The sequence below is a fragment of the Trachypithecus francoisi genome, unplaced genomic scaffold (genome assembly GCF_009764315.1).
Source record: "Trachypithecus francoisi isolate TF-2019V2 unplaced genomic scaffold, Tfra_2.0 Lachesis_group9, whole genome shotgun sequence".
NCBI classification, from domain to species: Eukaryota; Metazoa; Chordata; class Mammalia; order Primates; family Cercopithecidae; genus Trachypithecus; species Trachypithecus francoisi.
In genome coordinates this window covers 62,900,351-62,920,385 of record NW_022681474.1, presented here as the reverse complement: position 1 = coordinate 62,920,385, position 20,035 = coordinate 62,900,351, and the positions used below count along the sequence as shown (strand labels likewise).

The window sequence follows — 20,035 nt, the reverse complement described above, 5'->3', positions numbered from 1 at the left end:
ATGTATGTTTTTCCCTAAAATTCATATATTGGAACCTAAGACCCAATGTGATGGTATTAAGAGGTGGGGCCTTTGGGACATGATTAAGTCACAATGACTCTACCCTTATGAATGGGATTAGTACCCTCCTAAAAGAGGGAAGTCCTAGCCCCTTTGGCTTTCAGCCATGTAAGGACACAGCATTCATCTTTGTCACTCTTCCATATGTGTAAGTAAGGACACAGATAATGCAGCATCTATGAGGAACAGGCCCTCACCTGACCTTGAAACTGCTGTTCCTTGACCTTGTACTTCTCAGTTCTAAAGTACTGTGGTTAAATGATTTGACCAATATCATCACATGGTTTCTAAGTAGAGGAGCCAATATTTGAATGTGAGATTTCTCTTTTCTAGGTTATTGTTTGTCTTGCTTTAGCTTTTAAACTTTGAAGTCCTTATTTATTAACATCATTCCATACTGTTTTTAGTGACTTTAATTCTTCATTCACTATCATCTTAAGTTCTCCAGGACTGTTTTATTTCCATCACACTTGCCTTACTCAGATTTTTCCAGGAACACATTTGAAAAAAGCAAAAAACCCAGACCCTCTCAATTATAGAAATTAGATCCATTCACAAAATGTTTAGGTCAATCTCAGCTGGATGTGCAATGCTGGCTGGGTATCCTCCTACATACACTCATACCTGCCCCTGCACTAGGTGTTGGAATCCACAGACTCCTAGGACTCAACATGTTCAAAACCAAACTTACCTTTACTCCAGACCTGATTGTTTTGATATGTTTCCTTTTATTATTGTGGCAAGGTTGAACATTATAAAAAAGCACAAAGAAGAAAATAACAGTCACTAATATGCCTACAAACCAGACTTAGAATTGGCCTTTGTTAACTGTCATATTGGCTTCTAGGCTTTGTCTGTCTGTCTATCTATCTATCTATCTATCTATCTATCAATCAATCATCGATTTTTGTGAGTGTGTGGATACTATATAACTCACAATCCTTTATCTTAACATTATAATGTTACACATAGAGCTAAAGATCCCTCCCCTCATGTTATTTGATTACCATCATTCTCAGTTATCTTTTTTACTTTCCGAGCTAAGCAAAATCTTATTTTTATGTATATCCTTTATTTCATAGAAATATATGGTACGTTTTTGTGTAGTTTTAAGTATATAGCAAATTTACTATTTAGTAATACTAATAGTACTTAATACTAATAGTATTTTAGTATTTGTATTACTTAGTATCTAATAGTTTTATTAGTAATATAATTGTATTAATAGTATAATGAATGTTATTATACTGTTTCAACTTAAATAGTATATAATAATGTTGTTATTGGTAGAATTGGATTTCCCTGCCAGATAAATTATACAATGTTTCCTGCAAACCTTTTGCTTTGTATCTATTTATATATTTGTTTGGTTTTCTTGGAGTGTTTTATTTTTCAAGTTTTGTTTCCTTCCTTTCTTCTCTACCAAACTGAAACTCTACATTCCATTATTTGTTTGTCCTCAATTTTTTGTCTTAACAGATGTATTTAGTCTTATACATAATTTTTGCTATGTCTAAAGCTAATCAGTATCTTTAGCTCCATTACAAATAAAAGAACCTTAGAAATATTTTACTTCCATTTATACTCTTAAATTGCTTTCTCACTCCAAACTAATCAAAATAACAAAAATGTTAAAGTGTTAATAAGTTTGAATATGTGTGTTCAGCCATCATTATTTGCTTTTTTCATGCTTTCTCTATCAGTTAATAGTATGTTTAGTCATGGGTGAAAATCATCTTTCTCTTTTTTTCTTGCATTTTCATGACTACTAGTCAGGCAGAACATCTTTTATTCCTTACCTCTTTTCATTTCCTTTTCTGTTATGTGGTACCCTTTCCCCATTTTTTATTAGGTTGTCTGCTTTTTAAAAACATTCTAGGTGCTTTTATATATTAAAAAAATAAGTCAGATAGCACATACTTTTAAAATCATTTTATAGTTCTATCTTTTATATGTTGGCACATATTTTTTCAATTTATTGTGGTCTTGTATGTTTCTACTTTATTTACAATTCTATGTTTCTGTTCTTACTTAGGAATGTCCCTTTAACTTCAAGGTTATATGAATATTTTTCTATGTTTTCTTTTAGTATTTGCTTATTTTTACATGCAGTTTTTAATCCATCAAGCACATATATTTCATAAGGTATATGATTGTTATAAATACTTTTGCTTTCTTTCATAGGGCTAGGAAATCCTATTTCCAATGTCTAACTCTTAATATTGACAGAGAAACAGATTCAAACATGCTCACAACTTATCTAATGCTAATTAACTCATAAAACTGAAATATGATATGTAAAGGCCCAACATTATATAAATGATCAAAAATATAATTGTCTACAAAAACATAGGGTCAAAAAACCAAGAAAGCTTAATGAAAGACATACAGTAAGTATATGGAATAAAGATATAATTTATTAAAATAAATATGATTTATTTAAATTCACATTTTATATAAGCATTCTTAAATTATATAAAAACACATAATGCAATTATCATGTTTAATTAGTATGATGTTACTGATTATGAGACATGTCCTTTTTAGGTAACATAAGGAAGCAGAAATGTTAACAACCAAATTGCGAAACAGTGCTTTATTTTTCATTTATTGTAATGTACTTCAATTTTGGAGAAGCTAAATGTAAAAATACATGCATTATTAAAAGTATAGTAATATTGTTTTTAAGAAATGAACACCCAAAACAAGATGGCTCAGAAAGGTTCAAAATAAAGATTATCACCCCACCCTGCACACACAACACAAATTGAAATTGAAAGTAGATAGAAGATAGAAGTATTCCTTCACCTTAATTCTGACTTCCTCAACATCCATTTTCAGCTAAACTATGAGAGAAAGACCCCAAATTGTGTGCTAGTCATGGTGATATTCAGTATATTTAACAACTGGTATGGCAATATATTAATAATATAACATATGAATTCAGAAATGGAAGTAATTGTATTTTATTCTCTAAAAGTAATGATTATGGCACTCCCAATCATTGTCAGTTTCAGGCTATAATAAATTCACTAGACAAAACAGACTTTAAACTAATATTACATTTATTTGGCTTCTTAACATAATAAAGAAGAGGGAATACAGAAAGCACAGTGTCTCTCTCACTGGGGCACCCAGCAGCTACCACATAGCTTGTTTCTTTTGTTCTTTTCACCTATATTGACCATGTGTATCTACTAATAAAGGAATAAAAGGGTCTATGGTACTTGATACAGAAAAGCCACATTTCCCATAAACATCTTGCCTGCCTTTAAACAATCTCTAGAACTTCCATTGGTGTACCCCTATTGCTTGAGCTTCTAAAACACCTCTCCATTCATCTTTAATGGTATTAGACTCCATGGTAAGTAGCATAGCATAGAGCCCCTTTTAGAGATGGTTTTATAATTTCTCAGAGTTGTTTCTGGTATAATGCATAAGATTAATAAGTGTTCTTTCCTGAATGGCCTTTTCCAAGCGGATGGCCAACCATGGTAGTTTTGTGTCAGCTTGACTAGTCTCTAGTACCTGGTTTCATGGTCAAACACAAGTCTAGATGTTACTGTGAGGGTGTTTTTATTAGATATAATTAACATTTAAATCAGCAGGCTTTGAGGGAAACAGCTTACCTTCCATAATGTGGGTGAACCTCATCGAGTCAGGTGACGGTCTTGAGAGAAAAGACTGAGATCCCCAAAGAAGGAATTCTGCCTCCACAATGCCTTTGACTTAAGACTGAAATGTTGACTCCTGCCACAGTTTCCAGCCTGCCAGCCAGCCCTAAATATCCCATGAGACAGTTCTGTAAAACTTCTCTCACTCTTTCTCCCTCTCTCCTTTCTGCTTCTGGAGAACCCTCACTAATACATATTTTGGTACCAGGAATGATTCTAAAGGAACATAATTTTAAGGATGAATTTTCTGAATTGGTTCTGGGGTTTTGGGAATTAGTTCACCAATATTATTAGCTTTAAATGCAGAAATAACTCTATCTCCAGTAGTAAAGAGAGCACTGATACCATGGCATCATATGGTAATAGGACAGAAAATACCACCACTAGATACTCCTAATCAAATACTTAAAAACAGCAGGTTTCTGAGTGACCATGTATTTGATACCTTAACATATTTTTGCCAAAGTAATGAGTATAATGATATTAGCTGGTTACTCTTATTATGTTAGACAAAGTGGGGAAAGAAAAGGATGAGCTTGGAATTCAAATTTCCATCCCAAGAGCCCCATAATGACCTACAACTTTCTATGACTACCCTGAAAGAAACCCTGGTCTCCTATAGCTACAGATTGCTGAAAACTAGCTCAGACTGCTGAAAACCATACCCAGAGTCTCATCCTGTGAGTGACTGAATTATAATGCAAGTTGAATTTTATAGGATATCTTCTGTTAAAATGAGAGCATTGATTAGGATAGAACAAAATCCTAAAAACTGGAATGAGGAAATATGCGAAGATCCTAATGATGCTAGGGATGTTTACCTCTAAACTCTGCTGAGTCCCCCTTGCCATTAGAAGCAGGCTTTCTAGAGACTGATGTCAGGTGGAATAGGAGGTTCCTTACTTTTCTCCTCCCAGAGATGCAGAGAATAAACATTTCTGCATGGACCAATTCTCTCTGAGAGCCAGAAAGTGGTTGAGTGACTCCTACACATTGGGAAACTTAAAAAATATGCACATATTGGGTAGGGAAAGCAAAGACTCATGCACAAACTTCATCCTAAGCACAATGTCATACAATTGGGAAATAATCCACAACTCATAACTTCTTCCAGAGGAATGAAGGGTTTGGACCACATATAGAGTTCTGCAACATTTACAGTTTCTGCCAGAGGGTTTGGCTCTTAAATTACCTACTTCAGGGAGTGGAGAGAACTTGGAAGTCATGAGTTTGTCTGGAGAAGGGAGAACAAAGAGACGGTTTTGAATGAGTGTGCAAGCACTTCTCGTGGCTAGCTATAGGTCCCCAGAATCTAGTTTCTTCCTGGAAGTAGTTTGTTGTCACACTCTTCCAGAAGCTGCCTGGTATATATATACACAATAAATATATATATATACTACCCAGAGTCACATAGATTCAACACAGTGCTTATCAATATTCCAATTACATTTTTAGAGAAACCGAAAACAAAAATTCGATTACTTCTATAGAATCACAACAGACATCACTGTTGTGATGTCTCTGTAATACAATTGTTTTAAAGCCAAAACAGTCTTTAAAAAGAAAAACAAAGTTGCAGGCATCACACTTTCTGGTTTCAAATTGTATTACAAAGCGAATTTAAAATATAAAAATATTTTTAAAAAACAACTATGGTTTTTTATGGTACTGGTATAAAAACAGATATATAGACTGATGGAAGAGAATAGAGGGCCCAGAAATAAACACAACCATATATGTCAACTAATTTTCACAAGGCCATCAAGAAGACACAGTGGGAGAATGGCCATCTCTTTAACAAATAGTGTTGGGAAATCTGAATACTCAAACACAAAATAATGAAACTGGACCTTATTTTATAACATTCACAAAAATAAACTTAAAATGGATTTAAGACCTAAACATAACACCTTTAACTATAAAACTCCTTGAAGAAAACACAAGGGAAAAACTTCTTGATATTGATCTTGGCAATAATTTTTGGATATCTAACCAAGAGCCCGAGACACAAAAGCAAAAGTATACAAGTGGAAGTATAATGAAACTAAAACTTTTCTGGACAAAGGAAGCAATGCAGAAAATGAAAAGACAGCCAACAGATTCAGAGAAAAAATATTTGTGAATCATATATTGTTAGATAAGCAGTTGATATTCAAAATATGTAAGGAACTCACACACTCAACAGCAAAATAACAATAATAGTCTGATAAAAATGGGAAAAGAACCTAAACAGACACTTTTTGAAATAAGACATACAAATGGTCAACAGGCATATGAAAAGATGCTCAACATCACTAATCATCAGGGAAATGCAAATAAAAACCATGAGTTATCATCACACACCTATTAGAATGTCTGCTATCAAAAAGATAACATGTTGGTGAGGTTATGGAGAAACAGAATCCTTATATACTGTACAGGTGGTAAAAAAAATAGGGAATTTCTTTAAAAAATTAAAAATAGAATTACCATATAACCCAGCAATTCCCCTTCTGGGTACATACCGAAAGGAAATGAAATAAATACCTAGTAAAGATATTTGCATCCCCGTGTCCATGCAACAGTACTCACAATAACCCCAAGATATGAAAACAACGTGTTTGTCAGTGGATGTATCGGTAAAGAAATTGTGGTGTTCTCATAAAATGGAATATTATTCTTCCTTTTAAAAATGAGATACTACCATTCTCAACAACATGGATGAACCTGGAAGACGTGCTAAGTGAAATAAGCCAGGCACATAAAGAAAAATACTGCACGATCTCACATATATGTTGAATCTAAAAAGTCATACTCATAGAAGTAGAAGGTGGAATGGTGGTTACCTGAGGCTGGGGGAAAGGGGAGAAATGGGGAGATTTTACAAAAGGGCACAAAATTTCAGATAGGAGTATTAATTTCTGGAGAGCTACTGTATAGCATGGTATTTATAGTTGATAAAATATTCTGTATACTTGAAAATTGCTAAGAGAGTAGACTTTATTCTTACTACAAAAATTGATACGTGAGGTGATAGATAATTAACTTGATTTAATCATTCTGCAATATATACATGTATCAAAACACCACTCATAACGCCATAAATATATACAATAAAAAACAGGGCTGGGCGCGGTTGCTCACGCCTGTAATCTCAACACTTTGGGAGGCCGAGGCGGGCGAATCGCAAGGTCAGGAGATTGAGACCATCCTGCCTAATACGGTGAAACCCCGTCTCTACTAAAAACACAAAAAATTAGCTGGGCGTGGTGACCGGTGCCTGTAGTCCCAGCTACTCGGGAGGCTGAGGCAGGAGAATGGCGGGAACCCGGGAGGCGGAGATTGCAGTGAGCCGAGATGGCGCACTTCACTCCTGCCTGGGCGACAGAGCGAGACTCCATCTCTAAAAAACAAAACAAAACAAAACAAAAAAGCTGAAGCAGCCTTTTCATTCCTTCATTCCTGTTGGAAGAGATTAATCCTGCTTTGTCCGAAGAAACTATAATTGCCTCCCTTGAGATACTCACCTTGCAAAACACTTCTGATTCTCCTTAAGACTCAACCCCACCACCCTCTTTTGCCTGTAGACCTATAATTAGACTCAAGTCCCACCAGCCCCCTAAAGATTAAGTACAAAGTTTGACTCATGAGAAGGTGCACTGCATTCCAAAAGAACTACATAATTTTTCTAATTTATTTAGACAGAAATCAGGGAAATATGTTTGGGAATCAATATTGCATGTATAGGATGAAGATGAAAAGAACAAAGTTAGATCACACCAAATTTATTGATATGGTATAATTTATTTATCACTAAGCAGAGATTGTTGGTTTAATGTTGCAGCATGGAGGTTAGAAAGGACTGTAACAGTCAGCTTGGTTGGCTGAAACATGGACCAAAAGGTGGCCTATACTAAGTGAAGCTGAAATGCAGAATTGCCTTGGTTTACTGAAAAGGAAGGGATTCAAGGGCCTAGGAAAATTGGAATGTTAATGTGGATTTATCATTTAAGATCTGCTAACCCATCTTAGGAGGATCCAGAGGACATACCTTTCACCACAACTGTGAGAAATGTGAAGACAACCCCAGCATTCTCAAACAGCCCTGTGGTTGCTCTTCTCTATTGGTCGGAAATCACACTGGATGTTGCTGCTACTGAATTGGGAACCTTAGATGCAATAGGAATAATTGGGTCTCAGAGGCCAAGTAGTGGCGTTTAAACATCTGAAACAACAGTGTCATGGTTACCATAATGGAAATCAGAGTCAAAGTAGAAATCAGAATAGTCTGGCTTGAGTTATCTATGGCATTGGCTAGTTGATCATTGTGTTTGCTGAAGTGACATAAATGGTCAAGCTGCTCAATTCTTACTTAATCTGTATAAGCAGAAGAGTTCTAGATCAAGTGGACAAAAGTCTAATTTAAATAATAAAAACACAGTCATGGCCTCTCCGTCAATTCCCAGACTTGATCAAGTTTACAGACCCAGGACCCCTTGAAGGAAGCGTACCCTTGAGGAAGGACCCAGTATACTGCCAAAAATTTATACCTTTAATTTTTCTCCTAGCCTTCCTCAAAGGGACCTATGGCCTTTTTGCTGGGGCTACTATGCAACATATAAAAGAAAATAAGATTTTTAAGGGATTAATGGACAGTGCCTCTGAACTGACACTAATTTCAAAAGGCCAAAAATGTCATGATGGTACACTGGAAAGGAAGCTATGGAGTGCAAGTGATCAATGGAATTTTAGCACAGATCTGTCTTACAATGGATCCAGTGGGAGCTGAACTCATCCTCTTGTCATTTCCCCAGTTCGTGAATGTATAATTGAATAAATATACTCATCAACTAGCAGAATTTTCACATTGGTTTCCTGACCTGAGGAGTAAGGACCATTATGGTAGAAGAGGCCAATTAGAAGCTACTAGAACTGCTTCTACCTAAGAAAATTGTAAACCAAAAGCCATATTACATTCCCAGAGAGATTTGGAAGATTAGTGACTTCATCAAGGACTTGAGAAATGAAGGGGTTGTGATTTCAACCACACCCTTCAACTCACCTATTTGGCCTGTTCAGAAAACAGATGGATCTCAGGGAATAACAGTGGATTATCATAAATTTAAATAGACGGTGATTCTAATTGTAGATACTGTACTAGATAATGATTTCATTGCTTGAGCAAATTAACATATCCCCTGGTAATTGGTATGCAAATACTGATGTGGAAAATTGCTTTATTTTCTGCTTTCCTATAGTGAAGAAGCAGTTTTCTTTTAGCTAGAAAGTCTAATAATGCATCTTCACTGTCCTACCTTGAGGGTAAATTAGTTCTCCCGCTCTATATCATAATTTAGTTTGCCAGGAACTTGAAAGCCTTTCTGCAAGATATCATACGTGTTTGTTACATTGATGATATACTGACTGGACCTCTTGGGTAAAAAGTAGTCTAGATATATTAGTAATCTTACTAATGCATGTCAGAAGGTGGGACATGAATTCAAAAAATTTAGGGGCCTTCTACATCATGAAATTTTTAGAAGTCTAGTGGAATGGGACATGTCAAGATATTCCTTCTGAAATAAGGAAAAATTGTTGCATCTGGCCTCTCCTACTACCAAAAAACAGGTGTAATGCCTATTTGACCTCTCTGTATATTAAGGCAACATATTCCTCATTTGGGCGTGCTACTGTGGCTCACTTACTGAGTGACCTGGAAATCTATTTGTTTTGAGTGGGACCAAGAACAAGAGAAGGTTCTGTAACAGTACAGGATGCTCTTCCACTTGGAAAACATGATCCTACAGATCCAGTGGTGCTGGAAGTGACAGTAGCAGATAGGGATGCTCTTTAGAGCCCTTGGCAAGTTCCTATAGGTGAATCACAGTGCAGGCCCCTTGGAGCAAAGCCATCTCATTCTCTGCAAATAATTATCCTTTTTGTATAACAGTTCTTGGCCTGCTATTGGGTGTTAGTAGAAACTGAACACTTAACCATGGACCACCAAGTTGCCAAGCAATCTGAGCTGCCCACCATGAACTGGGTGTTATCTGACCCTCCAAATAGTTTGGCATGCAGGTAGTACTCCATCATCAAATAGAAGTGGTGTACATGAGACAGTGCTCAAGCAGGCTCTGAAGACACAAGTGAAATATATGATGTGGCCAAATACCCATGGTCTCCACTTCTGCTACATTACATCCTCTCTCCCAGCCTACTCTCTTCAGTACCCCTTTCAGCAATATGAGGTTAAAACCAGGTACTATAAATACTCTCTTGAGTTTTGGTTCTTGTGATGGTGTTTTTTTGTGTTGTTTGTTGTTAAAATTTGATGTTTCTGTAAGGGGGATCAATACTGTAGACTTCCATTCAGCCATCTTGCTCTAATCCTGCCAGGCTCTTTTCAACAACCAGATCTTGCATGAACTAATACTGATAGAGTAACAACTCACTCATTACTGTGGAGAGGACACCAAGCCATTCATGACAAATTTTATCCCATAGCCAAAACACCTCCCACTGGGCACATATCCAACATTGGTGATCAAGTGTCAACATGAGATTTGGAGGGGAGATATATGCAAACCATATTACTTTTCCATTAAATTTTTGTTCAGCCACTGTTCTGGGGGTTGTAAGAGATATGATATGTTCATACTACATTTTGCTTTTTACCTAATATTTATACACTGGTCATGTTAAATGTGATTCTTTGTCCAAATGACATATATTTCAGGGAGCCAAGTGGTATAAAATGTGTTTTTCTAAACTATTGATTGTATTTTCTGCCTTGGCTTCTTTTAGAAGAAATTTAAAAACCAAAATAGAACAAGTATCTATTCCTTTACAAATTTATTTGTGAAGTGGAGGCAGAGCAAGATGGCTGAATAGAATTCCCCAACAGTCATCCTCCTCTTCTGCCTGCAGGAACATCAAATTGAACAACTATCCATACAAGAGAGCACTTTCATAGAACCAAAAAGTCAGCTGTCTGAAGAAGGATGGGTACAAGCAAGTCCAGACTGCAAAAACCAGTATAAAAACCTAAACTTTGCAATGCCCAGACATTAACAAATGTCCACAGGCATCAAGAATATATAGGAAAATATAACCTCCCCAAACTGATTGAATAAGACATCAGTAACCAGTTCTGGCAAAACAGAGATAATGTGACCTCTTAGAGAATTTAAAATGGCTGTTTTGAAGAAGCTGAATGATTTTCAAGATAACATAGAGAAGGAATACAGAAATTTATCAGAGAAATTTAACAAAGAGATTGAAGTAATAACTTTAGAAACACCCAGAAATTCTGGAGTTGAGAAATTCAATGGACATATACAAAAATGCATCAGAGTATCTCAACAGCAGAAGTGATCAAGTGGAAGAAAGGATTACTGACTCAAAGACAGGCTTTTGAAAATACAGAGAAGAAAAAAAATTGAAAAGAATGCAGTATGCTTACAAGATTGTATGGCTATTTAAATAACATTATTTAAATATTACAAGTATGTATTTAATACTTGTATTTAACATTACAAGTATAGCTATTTAAATAACATTAATTCCTTTCTTTCATCAGTATTCTGTATTTTTCCTTGTAGAGATCTTTCTCCTCCTTGGTTAAATATATTCGTAAGTATTTTATTTGTAGCTATTGTAAATGGGATTGCCTTCTTGATTTGATTCTCAGCTTGTTAAAGTATACAGAAATGGCAGTAATTTTTGTGCATTGGTTTTGTATCCTGAAACTTTACTGAATTTGTTTATGAAATCTAAGAGTTTTGGAGAAGTCTTTAGGTTTTTCTAGATATTAGATCATATTATCAGTGAACAAAGATCATTTGACTTCCTGTTTTCCTATTTTGATGTCTTTTACTTTTTCTCTTGCCTGACTGCTCTGGGTAGGACTTTCAGTATTATGTTGAATAGAAGTGGTGAAAGTGGGCATCCTTGTTCCACTTCTTAGAAGACTGCTTTTAACTTTTCTGTGTTCAGTATGATGTTGGCTGTGGGTTTGTCATATATGGCCTTTATTATTTTGAGGTATGTTTCTTCTATACCTAGTTGATTGAAGATTTTTATCCTGAAGAAATGCTGAACTTTATCAAATGCCATTTTTGCGTATGTTGAGATTATCAAAAGGGTTTTGTTTTTAATTCTGTTTATGTGTTGAATCACATTTATTTATTTTCATATATTGAACCGTCCTTGAATCCCTGGAATAAACCCCACTTAATCATGGTATATTATATTTTTGATGTGCTATTGGATTTGGTTTGCTAGCATTTTGTTGAAGATTTTTTCAACTATAATCAGCAGGGATTTGGGTCTGTAGTTTTTTGTGTGTCCTTGTTCAGCTTTGGTATTAGGGTGGCTTCATAGAATGAATTATAGAGGATTCTTTCTTTTTTGTAATTTTTGGAATGGTTTCAACAGGGTTGGTACCAGTTCCTCTTTGCACATTTGGTAGAATTTGGCTGTCAATCCATCTAGTTCTGTGCTTTTTTTTTAATTGGGAGATTTTTATTACTAGTTCAATCTTACTACTCCTTATTGGTCTGTTCAGGATTTCTGTTTCTTCCTGGTTCAGTCATGGAAGGTTGTATGTTTCCAGAAATGTGTCCATTTCCTCTAAGTTTTTCTCTTTGTGAGTGTATAGTTATTCATGTACTCTGATAATCTTTTTAAATTTCTGTGGTATCAGTTCTTATGTCTCCTTTTTCATATCTGATTATGTTTACTTGGATTTTTTTTCTTGGTTAATCTAGATAGTGATATATCAATTTTTAAAACTCTTTTCAGGGAACCGAGTTTTCATTTTGTTGGTCCATTGTATTATTATTATTATTTCTTTTTAAAATTATACTTTAAGTTCTGGGATACATGTGCAGAATGTGCAGGTTTGTTACACAGGTATACATGTGCCATGGTGGTTTGCTGCACCCATCAACCCATCATCTACATTAGGTATTTCCCTAATGCTTTCCCTCCTTGAGCCCCCCAGCCCTCAACAGGTCCCAGCGTGTGATGTTCCCCTCCCTGTGTCCATGTTTTCTCATTGTTCAACTCCCACTTATGATGAGAACATGCAGTGTTTGGTTTTCTGCTCCTGTGTTAGTTTGCTGAGAATGATGGTTTCCAGTTTCATCCATGTCCCTGCAAAGGACATGAACTCATCCTTTTATGGCTGCATAGTATTCCATGGTATATATGTGCCACATTTTCTTTTATCCAGTCTATCATTGATGGGCATTTGGGTTTGTTCCTAGTCTTTGCTATTGTGAACAGTGCTGCAGTAAACATACATGTGCATGTGTCTTTACAGTAGAATGATTTATAATTCTTTGGCTATGTACCCAGTAATGGGATTGCTGGATCAAATGGTATTTCTGGTTCTAGATCCTTGAGGAATCACCACCCTGTCTTCCACACTGGTTGAACTAATTTACATTGTATTATTTTTAAGTCTCAATTCATTTAGTTCTGCTCTTATCTTTGTTATTTCTTTCCTTCTGCTAGTTTTGGGTTTGGTTTGTTCTTGTGTTTCTAGATCCTTCAGGAGCAAAGTTGGGTTGTTAACTTGTGATATTTTTATTTGATGTAGGCATTTAACGTTAAAAACTTCTGTCTTAGCACTGTTTTTGCTTAGTTTTGCAGGATACAAAATTCTTGGCTGACAGTAATTCTGTTTAAGGAGGTTGAAGAGTGTTCCCCAATCCAATATGACTAATATGGTTACTGCTGAGAAATTTGCTGTTAGTCTGATAGTTTTTTTCTTTTCAGGTTACCTGATGCTTTTGTCTTACTGCTTTTAGAATTCTTTCAAACTGCCCAGTGAAGTTGCCACATTCCAGGGTGCTGTTGGGGCATGTCTACAAGGTGATATGACCTGTCCTCAAGTTTTCCAGCAGTGGATACCAGCACCAGCTTTAATGGGGATGGCAGGAGAGTGACATAGACTCTGTGAAAGTTCTTGGTTATTGGTAGCCTCAGTGTGTTGGCTTTTTTGAACACCAGTTAAGAGTAGTAATGAACTGGTCCCACAGACAGACTAAGGACCTCCTGGTAGCAGAGTGGTGCAGGCGGTAGTGATAGCTGAGATCATGCAGCTATTTTCTCCTTCCTGGGTGCAGTGCTATTCTACCAGGAGATACTGTAGTGGATTGTGTTGGTTGGCCTCCAGCCAGATGACGGCGCTTCCAACTGTGGGAGTAGCAGTGGGATTTCTGCTTGCCTTATGTTGTCCAGGGTGAGGTACTCTGGTTTCATAGGGCAATGGGCAGGGCCGTGTAGGTTTCAAGAGATTCTATCCTTTGTGTTAAGCCACGGTAGGTGACAGGGCAAAGCCAGGTGGAAACTGGGTCTGCTGGGTTTGTACTCTGAGTCTCCCTGTGCAGGGCAAGCAGCAACCCCAGTGGGTGTTGAGGGATGGGAGTGGGTCTCAGGCCACTGGGTTGTATGTACCATAGGGGAGCATTGCTGCCTCTGCTATGCAGAAGAGTTTGTGCAGGGAGTGGGGAGTAGCAGGCAGTGGTAAGCCCCACATATTTGTGGTAAGCTCCCATTCATTTGGTGAGGCAGATCCACTCCCACAGTGTTCCACTGGCAGCAGAAAGCTGAGTTCCAGTCAGTCTATAATCAGAACTCACAGCTACTGGGAGTCATAAGCTTTCCCCAGGGAAATCGCAACCGTGGCTTTTAGGCCACACTCCTCCCTGTTCACTGCAAAGCCAGACACCAGCTCCTGCATCCACAGCTACTACACTCAGGACTCCTGTACTCAAAGTCTGCTTTTCACTCTCCCCAACCATGGCCCTAGCCAAGAGAGTTTGTCTTATATTGTGAAACTCTGTTGGGAGCTTCTTTCAACCTGTGGCCAACACCTGAACTTTTTGGCTGTCCTCTGCAGGGTCCCCTGTTAAGATCAATAAGGAATGGCTGCCCTTGGTCTGCACTGGAATCTGGGAGTGCATGCAAGGATCTTCCCACTGCTGTTCCTACTTTTATATTCCATTACCCTCCCCAAGTCAGTTCCTGCACTGGGTGAGATTAGGGCCTTCCCTGGTGATGTGGACTTTGAGGATCCCTGGTGGGGGTGTGTATGCCAGAGGCAAACTTCCCACCTCTTACATTCTGGGGACTTGGAGCCCTTCACCTGACTCACAGCGTGGGCTGCAGCCTTTTGTTTCCTTCAAAGGGTCCATAGATTCCTTTGGTTTTCCTGTTCAGGTTCGGCATCACTTCTTGAAAAAAAAGTTCACAGTGTCAATCTCATTATCCCATCTTCTCCTGATCTCCAGGGTTTCTGCTGAGAAATCAACTGAAAGTTGTATTAAGACTTCATTAATTTTGATATGTTTCTTTTCTCTTGCTACTTTTAATATTCTGTCCTTAACTTGTTAATTGGATTATGATGTGGCTTGATGATGACATTTTGGCTTGAATTTGACTGGTGACCTGAGCTTCCTATACCTGGATGCTGTTTTCTGTCTCCATGTTTGGGATAATTTCAGTCATTATTTCCTTAAATATGATTGCTAGGCCTTTTTCTCTCTTCTGTCATTTAGCAACTCCTATTATGCTGAGCTTAGCTTATTTGATGTTGTCTCATAGTTCTGATAGGCCTTCTTCATTGTTTTTTATTCACTTTTCTTTTTGCTCCTCTAATTGTATAATTTCATATGTTCTGTCTTTGAGTTCACTGATTTTTTTTTCCTGTTTAAGTCTGCCGTTAAACTTTCTTTAAATTTTTTTTTTCAGTTGGAATCATTTTTAATATTTAAATACAAAAAGTGAGCACTGACTTCTGTTTTTTTAAACACACACACAGGTCTAACAACCAAACTGTGCAGGGGAAATGAATTCCTGATCTGTCTTCTAGTACCCATTCTGTGGCTGAAGCTGCAGCCAGCCTCCCTCCTCTCATACATAGGGATTCATAGTGGCCACTTTACACTACAGGTGTAATGCATTTTGTCTTTTACATTGTGTGCATGTCCCTCCCCAACAGCTCCATTCTTTAAAAAAAAAATTAAAAAATATAAAAGGCAGTCGTTAATGGTCAGGGGCACATCCCTCCCACTGGCGTCGGTTCCTGCCCACAAGGGGAAAGTGACATCTTCCGGTTAGCAGCAATTTGGTGAAAGGAGTGGGGTGGCCAGAGCAGAAATCTGCATGGCTGCACTCTGGTATCAGAGTGAAGACAGAAGTAAGGATAATGTGGAGGGCACAGTTGCAAGTTGAGTCTTTTCATGAGACAATGTGGGGAGAATTCTCCCCACCAGGTTTCGATAGATCAATGTGCCAAAGTTAAAAAAAAAAAAAATCCAAATAATCAGCATGTCAAACACTTGAATTTCAAACTTATCCCACCGAGACAGCTCAAACAGCAGTAACAACCTAGATCTTTCCAGGAAGTGAGGGTAGAGCCCCTGGCATTCCTCCTGAGAGCGCTGTATTAGGCCCTAGAGGTATCTGCCGCTACTGCAGTTGCTGCTGTTGCACCATTTACAACTTCTCAGTCTCAAAGACAATGGAAAGAACCAGGATCATAAAGGAAGTGGTCCCAATCCACAAGGCTGCCCTGGAAAACCGGTACATTTTTTGAGCTACAAAGAAGGAAAGATCAAAAGTGGCTCCGGCCGCGGACTGGACCCTCTCCGGAAAACATCTCCGTCAGGCCCCATAGTCTCTCCGACAGGGTCTCATCTAGCTCCTCATCGACATCCTCCTCCAGCTCCTCCTCAGGCTTCTCCGCGTTGCCTTTCAGGAGCAATTCTTCCGGAAACTGGGTTTCCCCGGCACGGCAGCAGCAACGGCGGCAGCCATGACTGTAGGGGCGCTTTCTTTGAATTTTTTAGTTCAATTTACATATTCTTTATTTTGAGAGTTTCTCTTTGGTCTTAAAAAATTGTTTCTATTTCTTGGTTAAATTTCTAATTTTGTTCCTGAATTGTTTTCCAAGTTTCATTTAGTTTTCTATCTGTATTTTTTTGTAATTCCTTTAACTTTTAAAATAAGATTATTCTGAATTATTTGTCAATCATTTTATAGATCTTCAGTTTTTCTGAATCCATTACTGAAGGTTTTTTGCTCTTTTTTGGTGGTGTCATATTTTCCTGAGTTTTTACAAGTCTTGCATTTTTATGTTGATGTCTGCACATTGAGCTTTTGCAGGTGTTTTTGACAGTGTTAGGCCTTTACTGCTAAATATTAGAATTTAATCACTGGTCTGCTCTTGCTTCTCAGTCTGGGGAAGACTTATAGTGAGCCCTATAACTTCAACACTGCTCCAGAACTATGTTGCTGCCCTGCCATTGTTCTTCAGTTATAAAAACTATTAATAGAAATAGTTTGTATTTTTAAGTGAGCACCAGAACTTAAATGCCAAACATGTAGATGTTTCCAGGTCAGGAGAAGGCTTCACATGAATATGTGGACTTTGTGTGAAATCCAGCCAGGAATTTGGTCCTTCCTGTGTATTGTGCCTTCTTCAGGACTGTGGGCCATCCACTTTACTCAATGTGATATTTTCACTGATTGGAGCACAGAACACCTACAAAAATTCACATGCCAGTTAATGCAATTAGAACCTTCCCTTTTTGACCACAGTTCATCCCAGGTGGTTCAGTCTTCCCAGCAATTTAAATGTTCCATGAGACAGGACTGGAGTGAGCTTCCTGTGAAGATTCTATAACCAGCTGGGAGATTGAACCTTCACCTCCAATTTCCTCCTCCCACCCTGGGAACCATGTGTCTAGGGAAATTCTGTGAGTGGCGTTAGCCCTGCCTGCAGGAGGGGGTGACACCCTTTAAAGTGATTATTCATCTTACCAGTATCAGGTTTTCTTGATTCTGTGTGTCCTGGAAGTTTCTCCACTTCTCCCTTGAATTTTGGTGAATCAGGGTGGTATTCTTGTCTTTGAATAATTTCTAGTTGTATTTTTTTTCTAGGGAAAGCGATGCTGGGAGATCTTCTATTCTGCCATCTTGCTTACATCACTCTGTGATTTTCCTGGTTATTTATCTTTTAGGTTTCTTTGTGATTGTTGCAGTTTCTGTGCTTGCTTCTCATGCTGGTTGGATTATTATTAATTTTTGAATGGGACATTCTAAATAGTAAAGTGGTTAGTGGAATGTATGTGTGTGGTAGATTGACGGAGGATGAGATTTTGTGGGAAAATTGGTAGATTCTGTCCAGGTTTGGTATCATATTATTAAATCTTTTTTTGTTGTTGTTAAAGAAGCTATTGCAACTCACATATGTGTCTTTTGTCTGTTGCAGTTTGGCACTATCTTCCTCCCTCTATTTTTAGCCGTTTTTACTGTCAGCATCCCTAACTTCTATTAGGAATCTCTGTTTCAAGCAATAGAAATGGTCCATCAGTGTGGTTTCTTCTTCAACTCTTCTTTCTTAGCACCCTAAATATGATTACCACTATAAAGGCATATTAGGCATGCCTTTCAGTGATGACACTTTGGAGGAAAACCTGTGTACTGTTATAGGTTCAAGACAGCATGACTATTATCTCTTAGTAGTCTCCAAAGCCTTGTGCCAGATTTCATGACAGTACTTTTAGTATCAGGGGGCTATGGAAATTTTCTTACTTTTTTTCTTTTGTTTCTGGGGGTTTTATAGGAAAAATGAGGGCAAAGGGGAGCTTTATTGTGTCATCTTCTTAAGGATTTAAAAATAGAAAATAATCAGAGATTTTGCAAGATTACTGTATGACTTTCTGACTTTGAGTACTTTGGCGATTACTAAGAACACAGTTTAAATACCTATAGTAACTATCTGTTTTTAGAAAAAAACCATAATGCTCTAGATCTCCAAAGTGATTTGGTGAGGAATGAACATATATACTATGTAATCCAAAATTGCTTTTCCATTGTCCTAGATCAGAGAGAGACACATTGGTGGGTAAATGATCATATTTTCCAAGGAAATATACCAGTGATTGGCCCTTAAATTGCACCCATATATTAGAATTAATCCTTTTCTAAAGACAGATAATTTTCTTGTAGTACTAGCTGAAGATTTGTCCTTCAAACATGAATATAGAAGTCTTAAACTATCTGCAAATATTTTGAAATTTTGAAAATTATTGTAAATATCTAGATTTCTAGCTTCTTTGGGGAATTTAGAACACCTGAGAATATCTGTCATGCATTTGTAGTGGTAAGAATAATGGTTTTTTTTCTTTTTTTAAATAAAACAGGTACTCTCCATTTCACCTTGCTCTTTATGCCATCCCTGTCATCACCAGGCTCATTACACTCATATTACATACTCAGTCTCAGTAGACATTGGAGTTTATTAGTTGGAGAACAGATTTCAGAAACTAAAAGAATCAATTCATTCCAGGCTTTTATATTTAATAACTATGTGGACTTCCACAATATGCATAATATCAATAAGTTCTATTTCCCTCATCTGTTAAATGGAGATAAAATACTTATTTTCTTCAATTATTATAATGATTAAATGAGATAATACTTCAAAAGTACTTAGTATATCGCTTCTCGGCCTTTTGGCTAAGATCAAGTGAAAAGTACTTAGTATAAAAGATGGCACATAGTAGCTATTTTGTATGAATTTGAAATTATTTAACATATTTGTATTCAATTGAATAATTAGCATGTTAAATTTCAAAGTAAATAAGGTTAGATGATTAGATGATTGGGAGGTAAAATATCTCTAATTAGTACTATGTACTATACTTCTGCCTCAAACAAAATGTTAGGGTTTTTGTTGTTTTTTACTGTATGTGCTTTTTTTTACTTTTTCAGCTTCTATCTTAGAAGCAGCTGGTACACATGCAGATTTGTTACAAAAGTATATTGTGTGATGCTGAAGTCTGGGGTATGACTGAACGCGTCATCCAGATAGCATAATACCCAAGAGATCATTTTACCCCTACTTCTCCCCCTTTTAGTATTCCACAGTGTCTATGGTTCCCCTCTTTATGTCCATGTGTACCCAAAGTTTATCTCCCACATATAAGGGAAGAGATGCAGTATTTGGTTTTCTGTTTCTGCATTAGCTCCCTCAGGATAATGGCCTCCAGCTGCATCCATATTGCAGCTGGAGACATGATTTTGTTCTTTTGTATGGCTATATATTATTCCATGGTATATATGTACCACATTTTCTATATCCAGTTCACCATTGATGAGCACCTACTGTTGATTCTGTGTCTTTACTATTATGAATGGCACTGTGGTGAACACATGGATGCATGTGTCCATTTGGTAGAACAATTTATTTTCCTTTGGGTATGTAGCCAGGAATGGATTGCTGAGTCAAATGGTATTTCAACTCT

The 20,035-nt window shown here is 37.1% G+C and overlaps 1 protein-coding gene and 1 pseudogene across 2 annotated transcripts in view; one reads left to right on the top strand and one right to left on the bottom strand.

Annotated features, from left to right (window-relative positions):
• The window catches only part of CCDC7 (coiled-coil domain containing 7), a 438,580-nt gene that overhangs the window by 301,617 nt on the left and 116,928 nt on the right, over positions 1 to 20,035 (top strand). The window lies entirely within an intron of this gene.
• Positions 15,461 to 16,541, bottom strand: LOC117082164 (annotated as a pseudogene). Its single transcript, XR_004436500.1, has one exon. The product of XR_004436500.1 is annotated as a mitochondrial import receptor subunit TOM22 homolog (transcript).